Raw genomic sequence first — 14547 nt, forward strand, 5'->3', positions numbered from 1 at the left:
AAAGAAGATTTTATACCAAGAGACCACACCATACTATCCTCCCTTATATGAGAATGAAGATGGTAACATCCCACGTGATGTTGTACTCAAGCATAGGGAGAAGGAAAGGATCAGCGAAGGCCATAATCTCAGCAAGCTGGTCTGCGCCAAAGAGAAGAATGATACGTTGTTGAAAGAAGATCTTACGGCTCATCATGACATGAACTGATATATATCGAGGATTTGAAGGGGATGATTGGGTTGGATAGGTAGGTTCCGAGGAAACATTGCACCTCCTTCATAGACACCTTTACACTTAGCTCAAAACACTCTCCAAACTATCATAAGACACAAAGACCCATAACTTTTAGTAGAGATATGATATAACATATTCAATCGCATATTGAGATGCGCCTTGAAATGAGCTTCGCTCTGATATAAGTTTCGTAAGAAACAGAGAAGCAGTCGGAAAAATATGGGCACTTTACTAGACGGGGGTAAAAACTGTCTGAAAAAATAATAGTCACACACAAAGAGTCATAGATTTTTGGTTTGACATCTAATACAATAACTAAAGACACAGGATGATGCTCCTTGAAGAAAGCTTTGCATTGATATAAGTTTTGTCCAAATCGGACCACCAAGCGAAAAGTTATGAGCAAAATACTGACAGGGGATCAAACTATCATGAAAAACATCTACTCCTTCTACTGGTGCTGACTTGGGAGAATACTACCTCCATGATTAGACTTCATCAATGATCCAAGTCCCATAGAGGTTGCCTAGGAGGGAAGGAAGAACTCCCTTTGTGACTTAGGAAATAGATAAACCATGTATGCGCAATGAGCGGTCGAATAGACAACACTTTTGAGCACTTTGGAAGAGAAAACAATGGAAAAAGGGAAGAGACACTCAAGAGAGAGAACCTGAAGTGACCTTCATTACCAATAGAGTGAGACTCCACTCCGATGCAACTTAAAATACTACAAACACAACGGAGAAAAAGAGGTTTCATACGTACAAGAGGGAGCGGAAGCTCCAAGACTACTCATAGAGAGAGAATGAACTAGAGAGAGATGGACTCAAGAGTCTACATAAGAGAATATCTACAAGAGGGAGAGAAGGCTCATGGAAGAGGCTTGAGGAGACTAGAGCTACAGCAACATGAGGCCTAATGGTGGAAGAGATGATGAACAAGGGAGAGAAGGGCTCCGTTTATAGAGATTTTGTCACCCTCCTTCACCCATCTACAATTGTTGTCTGTAGATTCTTTTCCCCATCAATCACATAAGCCCATATGTCACCATCCATCTCCTTTTTGGCTACTCTTGCCATGTGTCCCATCGAAAGATTCTCAAGACTCTTAAAATATTGAGAAAGTCAAGAGTCTCCCCACATGGAGCCCATAGAGACCCTCTCTTTTCCATATGTCCACATCCTCCTTATTCCACATGGGAATTCTAGAAGGATTCCTCTTGATTCCGCACTCCTCGACATGCCTTCCACACGCTTGGCATGTGGCCTCTCTTATATTATTGGAACACATGGACATGAGCCCACCTCTTTATATGACTCACTCTTCCTATTTTCTAAAAACCCCATAATATCCCATACACAAATAACTCTCACCCCATACCAAGGTATTTATAATTCATACCTATGTTATTTACAATGATCCATTCCACTCATCCTCTCAATCCCATACATTATCTTAGAAAATAGAAATAAGTGAGAGCCGCTAGGCTATCACTTGATACTCAAACTCTTATCAAACATAGAAGAAAACAATACCTATCTTTCCCCGCCCAGCAGATCCTCTCTAATTACAGAGAGGGTCTGCTAGCCCTCAAGGTGGTCGAACATAGAAGAATTTAAGGTGATACTCATTGGTGCATCTGGGTATCACCATGCCATCAACATCCTCAAGCTGATAGGTTCCATTTGTGAGCTTCTTTTTGACTCGATATGGTCCCTTCCATCGATCGATAAACTTTTTGTCTAGCCGCTTATCCAAATGGCTATCAAATCTCATTACCGAATCTCCTTCTGCAATATCTTTCTTCTTGCATGATTTGGTGTCAAAACGGGCCTTGCGCCTTTTTTGAGAAGCTTCCAAGTTTTGTAAGACCTATAATTTGCATTCATCCAAGGCTTCTAGCTATACCAAGCATTGAGCATAGGCATCCTCCTGTCCTTTTCTTACAACAGCAGTGCGAAGACTATGTATCTCCAATTCAATGGGCAAAATGGCTTCTATTCCATACGCTAGTTGGAATGGTGTAAACCCAATAGCTAGCTTGTTTGTGGTTCTGTAAGCTTATAAAACTTCTGCCAAGTGCCTATCCTAATGCCTTTTCTTGGTGTCTATAAGCTTTCCCATTGAATTGCACAACAATCCATTTGTTTTCTCAGCCAAACCATTACATTGGGGATAGTATGGCGTGGACATGCTATGATTTTTATCTTTAGCTTATGCACCACATCTTCAATTAGTTCATTTCTAAAAGAGGTTCCTCCATCAGTGAGAATTTCCAAAGGACAACCAAAGCGTGAACAAATTTAATCAAAGAGAATTTTTGCAATTGTGCTTGCCTTGCTATTGATTGTGTCCTTGGCCTCTGCCCACCGAGTCGCATAATCTATGGCCACTAATAAATAATGCTTGCCCTGAGATGAGCAAGGGAGTGGTCCCATAGAGTCCAACCCCCATCTCTCAAACGGTCCATATGCTGGAATAGGCTTCAAGGACCCAAGAATCAACTGTCGCCTTCCAAACTTTTGGCATACTTTACAACTTCGACACCATTCATATACATCCTTATGGAGGCATGGCCAAAAGTAACCTACATTAAGAATTCTCCTAGTTGTGCTTGCTGAAGCAAAATGACCGGAGCATTCATGACACATTTATAGGATTCTCCTAGTTTCCATGGGATGGACCACCTGATGGAGCACCTTGTCTTTTCCCAATTTATAAAGAATGTCATCAACAATAGTATAGGGACAAGCCTTTCTTACCAATCTCTACTTCTGTTGTGGAGTTAACCTCGAGGAAACATGCCTTCTTCCACATATTGCTGAACATCTTACAGTTCTAGCCATCCAGTGTCTACCAAAGAAACCACCCCCCGATCTTGTACTACAATGGCTTGAGTAGCTAACTCATCTGCCCTTTGATTTTCTTTTCTGTTTATATGAACAAACTTGCAAAAATCGAATTGACTACATAGTGCAATAGCCTTTTGATTAAGCTCCTTCAAATGAGGACTTCTTGTCCTGTAATGCCCTTGCATTTGCTTTATAATAAGCTGAGAATCTCCTCTTACTTCCAATTCTTTAACTTGACTTTAAAGACAACCCTCCAAACCAAGAATCAAAGCATTATACTCAGCTGCATTGTTAGTTGTGATACCTGGAAGCTCTTGTCCTCTTGTCCACACCTCTTGACCTTCAGAATTCATCAAGACTATCCCCCCGGCTCCTTGTTGGCATGAAGGACTAAAAGCCCCATCAAAATATGAGACAAAAGCTGTTGGTGGTGTCTCCCTTTCATCATTAATGTGCTCCTTATATTTCTTTTCTTCTCTTAGATCTTGCCATCCTGTGAGCAAATCTGTCATAGTGGACCTAGTGGTATTTTGAGTGTAACAAAAGAGAAAGAGAACTCTTGAAGCTCTGATAACCATTTTGTGTGCAGAGAGTGGGAGAGAAGGAAGGAGTCTCATTTGCAGCTTTCTCACATACACAATGGGGGAATATACACAAAGGTGTAGGCTGAAAACAGTTTTCCTCTTCTTAGTTGTGAAAGCCAAAAGAACTCTAAGTACAAAAAATTGGTGAACCCTATATGTGGGTCTCAAACCAAACTCAGCTAACTAAGGTGGCATACTAACTGAGCCACTAACTAGAGTACATAAAGATAGCTGTCATCCAGCTATTATTCATGGGTAGTGTATCAACCGCATCTGCAGCTAACAAGTTGGTGACATAAATGCACAACGGTCACCCTTGCATATCACGAGTGGAGCTCGATATCTCAACACTCCCCCTCAAGCTCAATCCCAATTCCTGCACAGCAAGAAGGTCTCTGAACTTGCGCAGCTTCTCTGTGCCCAATGCCTTCGTGAATATGTCGGCTACCTGATCCTCTGTGCTAACATAAACTAGATCAGTAAAACCTACTAGAACCTTTTCCCGCACATAGTGATAATGCACCTCAATGTGCTTTGTTCTAGCATGATAGACTGGGTTATTTGCCAAGTGTATATTGCTCATGTTGTCACAATAAATGACAACTGGCCCATTTGTAGACTGATGCATATCATAAAGTAGCTTATGCAACCAAGCTACCTCACATGTAGCCATTGCTGCACCCCTGTACTTAGCCTCTGTGCTCGACAAGGCAACTGTAGGCTGTTTCTTGCTGCTCCAAGTGACTGTAGCACTCCCAAAAGAGAACATATATTCACTTGTAGATTGTCTATCAGAAATACTACCAGCCCAATCAGCATCAGTGTATCCATGCAACTGTATCTGAGCCCCAGTCTCATAAAATAGTCCATATTATAATGCAGACTTCACATACCTCAGTATGCGTCTAGCGCATCCAAATGCAGTTTCTTTGGAGCCTACATAAACTGACTTACCAACCCAACAGCATAGCTCAAATTTGGCCTGGTAGTAGTCATATGAATCAAACTTCCTACTATGCATCTGTACATAGTAGGGTCTTCCAGAAGCTCACCTGCATCTATGCTCAACTTCACATTATGCTCCAAAGGAACTGAAATAGGCTTATAGCCGATCATCCCATATTTAGATAGCATGTCCAAGGAAGACTATATATAAGAAAAAATAGGTTTTCCTCCTCCTCTCCTATTGGCTTTCCATTCCTCCCCTCTCTCCTATTGGCTTTTCATTTATCCCCTCTCCCATTGGCTCCCATTACTCCCCCTCTCCCATTGGACCCCCATCCCTCATCCCAATCTTCCATTAGCCCTCCCCCCATCCATTTCTTCTTCCTCCCCCATTGCCACCACTCCCATCCCACATTTCCACCACGTCCCATACTCCTCCCATTTCCCAAAATCCCATATTTCCCCATCTCACCCTCCTCTTTTTCATCCCCTATTAACTCCCCTCACTCATTTCACTCCCTTATTATCCTACTCCCCTATTACCTTCCCCTCTCCCATTCCATTCTTCCCTCCCCACTCTCACTTCCACTTCCCATTACTCACTTGCCATTTGAAAACTATTAATATATTATTATACTATTTTTTATACTTATTATCATACACTCCTATTACTTCCCTCTCCCATTCCACTCCTCCCTCCTCACTCCCACTTCCACTTCCCATTACTCACTTGCTATACACATTTGCAAACTATTAATATATTATTATATGATTTTTTATACTATTTGCCAACTTACATGTGGGCAAAATCACAGGTGTCAAAGCAATCCTATTGTGGTCATACAACAACTGTGCTTTTATTCAAGGGCATATTTGTCCTCATCAACAAGCTTATTTACTCAAGGTATGAAGTGCATAATTTGTGCACTAGATGTTTACTTTGTTGTATCAAAATTGTTTGCCACACACACACACATATACACATACCGAGAATTTTTTAATATCATCGCATCTACATTTCTCCGATGGGCACAAAACTTTGTACACACCTCAACCTAGGTTGTATTGACTTGCATACAAAGTGGTGCACCCATCCCATAAGTACTTGTTTGGATAACACACATCCAAACATATTTTTATGACGATTGTGCATAACACTAGGAACAAAATGGTGTATAATGTGAGATCGACTATGCAAAGCATATCCAATGGACACAAGACTTTTCACATTCCTCAACCTAGGTAGTATTGACTTGTGTGCAAAGTGGCATCCCCATCCGATAAGTACTTGTTTGAAAATACACCTACGATTGTGTTTTTTGACGGTTGTACATGACACCAAGGCCAAAAACGGTATTTAATACTCAATCTACCATGTAAAGCATATCCGATGGGCACAATACTTTGCACGTGCCTCAAAAGCAGTGGTATGGTATTCCATGCAAAGTGGAATGCCCATTCAATAAGTACTTTTTAGAATATCACACCTAGGACCATGTTTTTTATTGGTTGTTGTCCATGACACTAAGGCAAAAACGCTGATTTATGCTTAATCGACAATGCAACGCATATGCGGTCATCACAATACTTTGCACACATCTCAACCTAGATATTATTAACTTACATGCAAAGTGGTGTGCCCATCCCATAAGTACTTAGTCGAATAACACATCTAGGATCGCATTTTCTGACGGTTGTGCATGATACTAGGGCCAAAACACTGTTTAATGCTTGTTCGACAATGCAAAGCATATCCGATGGGCACAATACTTTGCACACACCTTCAACTAGGTGGAATTGACTTACATGCAAAGTGGCACGCCCATCCCATAAGTGCTTGATCGGATAACATACCTAGCATCATGTTTTTTTACGGATGTGCATGACACTAGAGCAAAAATAATATTTAATGCTCGATCGACCATGCAAAGGATGTCCGATGGGCACAACACCTTTTGTACACCTCAACCTAGGTGGTTTTGAAATGTTCTCAATGAGGCACACCCATCCGATAAGTACTTGGTCAGATAACACACCTAAGGGCGTGTTTTTTTGCAGATGTCCATATCACTAGGGAAAAAATGGTGTATAATGCATGATCGACCATGCAAAGCATATCCGATGGTGACAATACTTTGCACGCACCTCAACGTAGTTGAAACAGACTTGCGTGCAAAGTGGAGCCCCCATCCAATAAGTACTTATTTGAATAACACGCCTACGGTCGTGTTTTTATATGGTTGTGCATGACACAAAGGCAAAAATGGCGTTTTATGCTTGATCGACAATGCAAAGCATATGCGATGAGCACAATACTTTGCACACACCTTCAACTAGGTGGAATTGACTTACATGCAAAGTGGCATTCCCATCGCATAAGTACTTGATCAGATAACACACCTAACAGCGTGTTTTTTTATAGATGTGCATGACACTAAGGCAAAAATGGTATTTAATGCTCGATCGACCATGCAAAGCATATCCGATGGACACAATATTTTTCCTATACCTTAACCTAGGTGGTATTAAAATGTTCTCAAAGAGGCACACCCATCCGATAAGTACTTGGTCAGATAACATACCTAAGGGCATGTTTTTTTGTGGATGTGCATATCACTACGGGAAAAACGTTGTCTAATGCGTAATCGACCATGTAGAGCATATCTGATGGTGACAATACTTTGCACACATCTCAAACTAGTTGAAATGGACTTGCGTGCAAATTGGAGACCCCATCCGATAAGTACTTGTTTGATTAACACACTTAGGACCGTGTTTTTTCATGGTTGTGCATGACACTAAGGCAAAAACGGTGTTTTATGCTTGATCGACAATGCAAAGCATATCCGATGGACACAATACTTATCACACACCTTCAACTAGGTGGAATTGACTTACATGCAAAGTGGCACACCCATCCCATAAGTGCTTGATCGGATAACATACCTAGCAGCATCTATTTTTTACGGATGTGCATGACACTAGAGCAAAAATAGTATTTAATGCTCGATCGACCATGCAAAGGATATCCGATGGACACAACACTTTTCCTACACCCTAAGCTAGGTGGTATTGAAATGTTCTCAAAGAGGCACACCCATCCGGTAAGTACTTGGTCAGATAACACACCTAAGGGCATGTTTTTTTGCGGATGTGCATATCACTCGGGAAAAAACGGTGTATAATGCGTGATCGACCATGTAAATCATATCCGATGGTGACAATACTTTGTGTGCACCTCAACGTAGTTGAAACGGACTTGCGTGCTAAGTGGAGCCTCCATCCGATAAGTACTTTTTAATTAACACACATAGGACTATGTTTTTTCATGGTTGTGCATGACATTAAGGCAAAAACGGTGTTTTATGCTTGATCGACAATGCAAAGCATATCCGATGGGCACAATACTTTGCACACACCTTCAACTAGGTGGAATTGACTTACATGCAAAGTGGCACTCCCATCCCATAAGTGCTTGATCGGATAACATACCTAGCAACGTGTTTTTTAACAGAAGTGCATGATGACACTAGAGCAAAAATAGTATTTATTGCTCGATCGATCATGCAAAGGATATCTGATGGGCACAACACTTTTTTTATGCCTCAACCTAGGTGGTATTGGAATGTTCTCAAAGAGGCACACCCATCTGATAAGTACTTGGTCAGATAACACACCTAAGGGCGTGTTTTTTTGCGGATGTGCATATCACTCGGGAAAAAATGGTGTATAATGCATGATCGACCATGCAAAGCATATCCGATGGTGACAATACTTTTCACGCACCTCAACGTAGTTGAAACAGACTTGCGTGCAAAGTGGAGCCCCCATCCAATAAGTACTTGTTTGAATAACACACCTAGGGCTGTGTTTTTATATGGTTGTACATGACACTAAGGCAAAAACGGTGTTTTATGCTTGATTTACAATGCAAAGCATATCCGATGGGCACAATACTTTGCATACACCTTCAACCAGGTGGAATTGACTTACATGTAAAGTGGCATTCCCATCGCATAAGAACTTGATTGGATAACACACCTAGTAGCGTGTTTTTTTTATAGATGTGCATGACACTACAGCAAAAATAGTATTTAATGCTCGATCGACCATGCAAAGCATATCCGATGGGAAAAATACTTTTCCTACGCCTTAACCTAGGTGGTATTGAAATTTTGTCAAAGAGGCACACCCATCCGATAAGTACTTGGTCAGATAACATACCTAAGGGCGTGTTTTTTTGTAGATGTGCATATCACTATAGGAAGAACGTTGTATAATGCGTAATCGACCATGCAAAGCGTATCCGATGGTGACAATACTTTGCATGCATCTCAACCTAGTTGAAACGGACTTGCGTGAAAAGTGGAGCCCCCATCCAATAAGTACTTGTTTGATTAACACACTTAGGGCCGTGTTTTTTCATAGTTGTGCATGACACTAAGGCAAAAACGGTGTTTTATGCTTGATCGACAATGCAAAGCATATCCGATGGGCACAATACTTTGCACACACCTTCAACTAGGTGGAATTGACTTACATGCAAAGTGGCACACCCATCCCATAAGTGCTTGATTGGATAACATACCTAGCAGGCTCGTGTTTTTTTACGGATGTGCATGGCACTAGAGCAAAAATAGTATTTAATGTTCAATCGACCATGAAAAGGATAACTTGGCATGTCCATCTGATGAGGATCGGATAACTTCTCCCAGCAATAAATTAAGTACTGATTAAAAATTATAATAAATGAGTAGATTATTAAAAAGAGACTAATATTTATGTAATTGTTGCTACTGCAGCTTGCTTGTAAAGGACTCTCACAAAGGAGATGGCTATAGATTTTGTTCCAGGGATGGATGTGATTTTATGTAGCAAAAGAGAAGTAGTTGCATTTGCTACAATCCATGATAGTGATCCCAATTCAGTTTGCCACTTTCGAAGACTTGGCGAAGATAAGGTGGCAGTTACTGTATCAAAGATGTTCTTGATATTGCAGGTCATGCAAGGTAAATTCGCTTGTGGCACACCTCTATGGTCATGAAGCTCACTCTCATAGCTCATTGAAGACATTTGTTATCATCAGTGGAGTAGCTTGCTGGTGCTCATGGTGGCAGCGTTGGAACTGTGCAATGCTTTGTTTGGTCTGGCCGTCTGTGTTGGAGTCACTCGTTGCTTGAGGTCATCCCATGGCGAATTTGCAAGAGTCCGTTGTATGCACCACTGGCTAGAGTTTGAAGTCAAGGTGGAGGCACCTATTGCATGAGCATTGCCTCAGTCGTTACCAGTCTTCGTAGATGGAGCATTTGTTTGTTGTAGCTGTCAAGATCTTTATGAAGGATTCAGTCCATCGCTGAGTTGTTTCATGCATTGTTGTTCGTTGCCCATGTGGAGTCTCAGGGTCATAGATGGTCGCTGCATATGATCATAGAAGGCATTGTTTGCCTGTGAGCTGGATGTGAAGTTGGCCGATTGAGAATTGTGTAGAGTGTGCTTTTGAGCTTGGCATTGTAGGGTCATTGTAGTTGGCTGAGCCACCTTAGGAGCTTGTGAGCCACATTAGGAGAGGAGCTTGTGAGCCGTCTTAGGGATAGGCAAAAGTATAAGATCCCTCTCAGTTGCTTGCGGCATGCCAGTAGGCTAGGAGTAGTATATCTGCCTCAATTCTCCATCTAGAAGTAAGATTGTCACAATGAATTGTTGGAGCCTTAGAGTCTGAAAGGCTCCCTCTCTTTCTCTTGGAGAAGAAGAAAATTAGATATGCTAATACAGACTCAGAGGTAAGGAAGAAAAATGGTTGAGGTAATAAATAGGAGCAAAACTTTCTGACTGAAAACACCAAAGAGAGAGCTTGTTGCTCCATTTCTTCATACCTTGTTTCCACCTTTGTAAGCTGTTGGCTAGCATAATAGATGGGTTTCATTCTACCTACCTCTCCTTTTTGTAGCAATATAGCACCAACTGAATCCAAAGATACACTTGGATTTACATAAAAGTATTGAGACCAATCAGGGGGCTTCAATATTGGGCCCTTACTCATGGCCTCCTTAAGTTGCTGAAAAGACTCTTGTTGCTCCACACCCCATTGGAAAGAAAGTCCTTTTCTTGTCAACAAGTTCATGGGATGCACTATCTCTGTGAAATCATCACAAAAGCATTGATAATACTTGCTCAACCTGGAGTTCTGTGAACACTAGTGACACTCTCAGGACTTGGCAATGCCATGATTACTTGAACATTGTCAGGATCCATTTGCAGGCCTTCTTTAGACACAATATGCCCCAACAAGACTACTTTTGTTTGAGCCAAATGACACTTGCTAGGATTTAGACACCGTTTTGCTTCATCAATCCTAGCTAAGGCCATCTTTAACTTCTCCATGTGATTTATGCACTGAGAATAAATGCAAAAGTCATCCAAAAACACCCTTATGAACTTTCCCAAGTAAGGCTCGAGCACTTGACTCATGAACCTTTGAAATGTAGTTGGTGCATTAGTCAACCCAAAAGGCATCACTCTGTAAGCAAAACCCCCAAGGTGTGACAAATGATGTTTTCTTTTTATCTTCCTCCCGAATACGAATTTGAAAGTACCCAGAATACCCATCACATATAGAATACATCTCATGCCCTGCTACTTGGTCTAGTATTTCATCTTGGAATGGCAAAGGAAAATGATCCCTCTTAGTGCATGCATTCAAAGGACAAAAGTCCACACAAACCCACCACTTATTTCCTTTCTTTGGTGTGACAACTATAGGAGATATCCATTTTGAATCATCAACAGGAAAGATGAATCCCACCTCAAGTAGTTGTGTTACCTCTTTCTTTAGTGCCTCAGCTTGGATCACCCCCAATCGCCTTAAGCGTTGCACAACTGGCTTGCTTTCTTGCTTCAACTCAATCTTGTGCTCCACAAGAGATATTAGTCGAACCTGTGAATTGCTTGTTGCAAAGAGACATGGAAAATTATCTAACATATCCAAGTACTGGAGCTTCTCACTATCTGATAGAGAATCACCAAGAAGCTCTTCATTGCATTGGCATCGTTTAGTGTGCTCCACATCCTCCACATGAAGTGTCTCTACAAGATCTTCTTGCACCACCACCTTGTTCCTTCCTGACTCATCCCGATCAGCACCAAGACAAAGACTAAAGGCCACTCCTTCCACCTCACCCTCTGAGCTGGACTCCTCGAAGCTACACCATGCCTCTTCTTCTTCATCGGTTAAGTCAGAGCTCAAACTCTCTGATGTTGAAGACTCCTCCTTGACAACTTCCTTTTTGTGACTTCTGATGTAGCGCACCTCCTTATCATTTCCCTGCAAAATCAATTCTCCAGTATCCCACTTTTGAACAGCCTTCATCTTGTGTAGCCAAGGTCTTCACAAAATCAATGGATAGGCACGTGCATCTGCTTGGTAGGGATCACCTGAAAAGTAGTTGGCACAGAAATTCCACATACATCCACTTCTAGATTCTTCACTGTAAAGAATAAGGGAGAGAGATAGGAGACTCAAGTTCAGCTTTCTTCACAACACACAAAAGAAAGAGGACACAAGGTTGGAGGGTGAAGCCTTTCTTCACTTTTGCACACAACAACAATACAATAGAAGAGGGAAATACCCTATATGTCAAACCCTAGAATACGTGGTTCATATGTGAACCCAAACCAAAAACATACGTGGTAGTCTAACTACACCACGAGTACAACTAACATAGGCGGTGACATAAATGATAGTCATCCAGGAGATATATCGGGGGTAGAGCTTGATATCTCAACACTCCCCCTCAAGCTCAAATCCATCTCACGTACACCAAGCAAGCTCCTAAATCTGCGAAGCTTCTCGGTACCCAATGCCTTCGTAAAAATATCAGCCACCTGCTCCTCAGTGCTGACATAGACAAGATCAATCTCACCAGCTAGAACCTTCTCTCTCACAAAGTGATAATGCACCTCAATGTGCTTCGTTCTAGCATGATAAACTGGGTTATTAGCAAGCATGATGCTGCTAATGTTGTCACAATGAATGACAACTGCTGCATGAATTGACTGTCCCATATCTGCAAGTAGCTTCCGTAACCAAGCTACCTCACATGCAGCCATTGCTGCACCCCTGTACTCAGCCTCTGTGCTCGACAAGGCAACTGTTGGCTGCTTCTTGCTACTCCAACTGATGGCACCACTCCCAAGGGAAAACATAAAACCACTAGTAGATCTCCTGTCTGAGACACTACCAGCCCAGTCAGCATCTGTGTATCCATGTACCTGTAATGCACACCCAGCTTCATAAAACAGTCCATAATGCAATGTGGACTTCACATACCACAGTATCCGCCTAGCCGCATCCAAATGTGGCTTCCTCGGTGCCTGCATAAACTGACTCACCAGCCCCACAGCATAGCTCAAATCTAGTCTGGTTATAGTCATGTAAATCAAGCTACCTACTATGTGCCTGTACATAGTAATATCTTCAAGAAGCTCACCTGTCTCTGCATTGAGCTTCACATTCTGCTCCAATGGAACAGAGATAGGCTTACAACCTGTCATCCCATATTTGGACAGCATGTCCAAACCGTATTGCCTTTGCAACAACCATATCCCACTCGGGGATCTAATAACCTCAATGCCCAAGAAGTAACGCAGCTCTCCCAAATCCTTCATCTCAAATTTCTGCTTCAACAGCAGCTTCACTTCATTAATGTCTGCATCACTATCACCTGTAATAATCAAGTCATCAACATAGATGACTATAAGCACAATCCCTCTGTTTGTCCTTTTCACATAAAGTGAAAAATCTGAATTGGAAATCTGAAATCCAATAGTGACAAGATATTGCCCTATCTTGTCTGACCATGCCCTCGGCGCCTGTTTTAAGCCATACAAGGCTTTGCGCAACCTGCATACAAAATCGGGGTGTGAATTATCCTCATAACCTTCTGGCTGCATCATATAAACCTCTTCCTGCAAATCACCATGCAAGAAGGCATTTTTCACATCCATCTGATGCAAAGACCATCCCTTTGCAGCAGCCATAGCAATTACTGCTCTCACGGTTGCCATCCTTGCAACTGGGCTGAAAGTTTCCTCATAGCCAATTCCATATGTCTACGCAAAACCTTTGGCAACCAATCTTGCCTTGTACCTGCTAACAGACCCATCAGCATTGTGCTTTACTTTGTAAACCCACTTGCAGCCAATAGCCTTCTTATCATGAGGCAAAGGCATCAAATCCCAAGTGTGGTTTGCATCCAAGGCAGCCATCTCTTCATCCATAGCTGCTTCCCAATTTTTATGCCCTGCTGCATCCTCAAAACATGTGGGCTCTGGCTCCTCTAGAACCTTGACCATATAAGCATAGTGATGTGCTGTATACCCATCATATCTCAGCCTGTCAACTGGATACTTAATACGAGTGGACCTCCGTACAACTGGATCAGTTGCAGGAGTCTTTAAATCATGCCTGCATTTCCTTGCACCAGGTGTAACAACAGAAGGAATCCCAAGTTCCTCATCAAGGCTCATTTCAGAGCCGCTTGACTCTCCATCAACATGAGAGCTACCAGCAGACACATCAAACACTGGAGCATGGTCTACTTTTTCTTTTCCCTTATGTGATACCTGCACAACACTATCAGGGCTGCCATGTGATGATTCACTAGATCTCAATCTCCCTGTCCATGCATTAGATCCACTAGTAGAGTACTCTCTGGGTCCACTCAAGGCTTGAGATTGCTGCTCTGCATTTATTGCAGCATTCCCATTTCCTGCATCTGCATCTCCTACCATAACAGTTGGTGCATACCAGCTGCTCATTTCATCAAAAACAACATCTCTGCTCACTTGCATTTTGCGGGTGGAAGGGTTATAACAGCGATACCCTTTCTGGTGTAGAGCATATCCAATAAAGATGCATTTTTCTGCCTTTGGA

This window comes from Dipteris shenzhenensis, chromosome 12 (genome assembly GCF_047967505.1).
Source record: "Dipteris shenzhenensis isolate YYH24624 ecotype China chromosome 12, Dip_SZ_1.0, whole genome shotgun sequence".
Taxonomy (NCBI): domain Eukaryota; kingdom Viridiplantae; phylum Streptophyta; class Polypodiopsida; order Gleicheniales; family Dipteridaceae; genus Dipteris; species Dipteris shenzhenensis.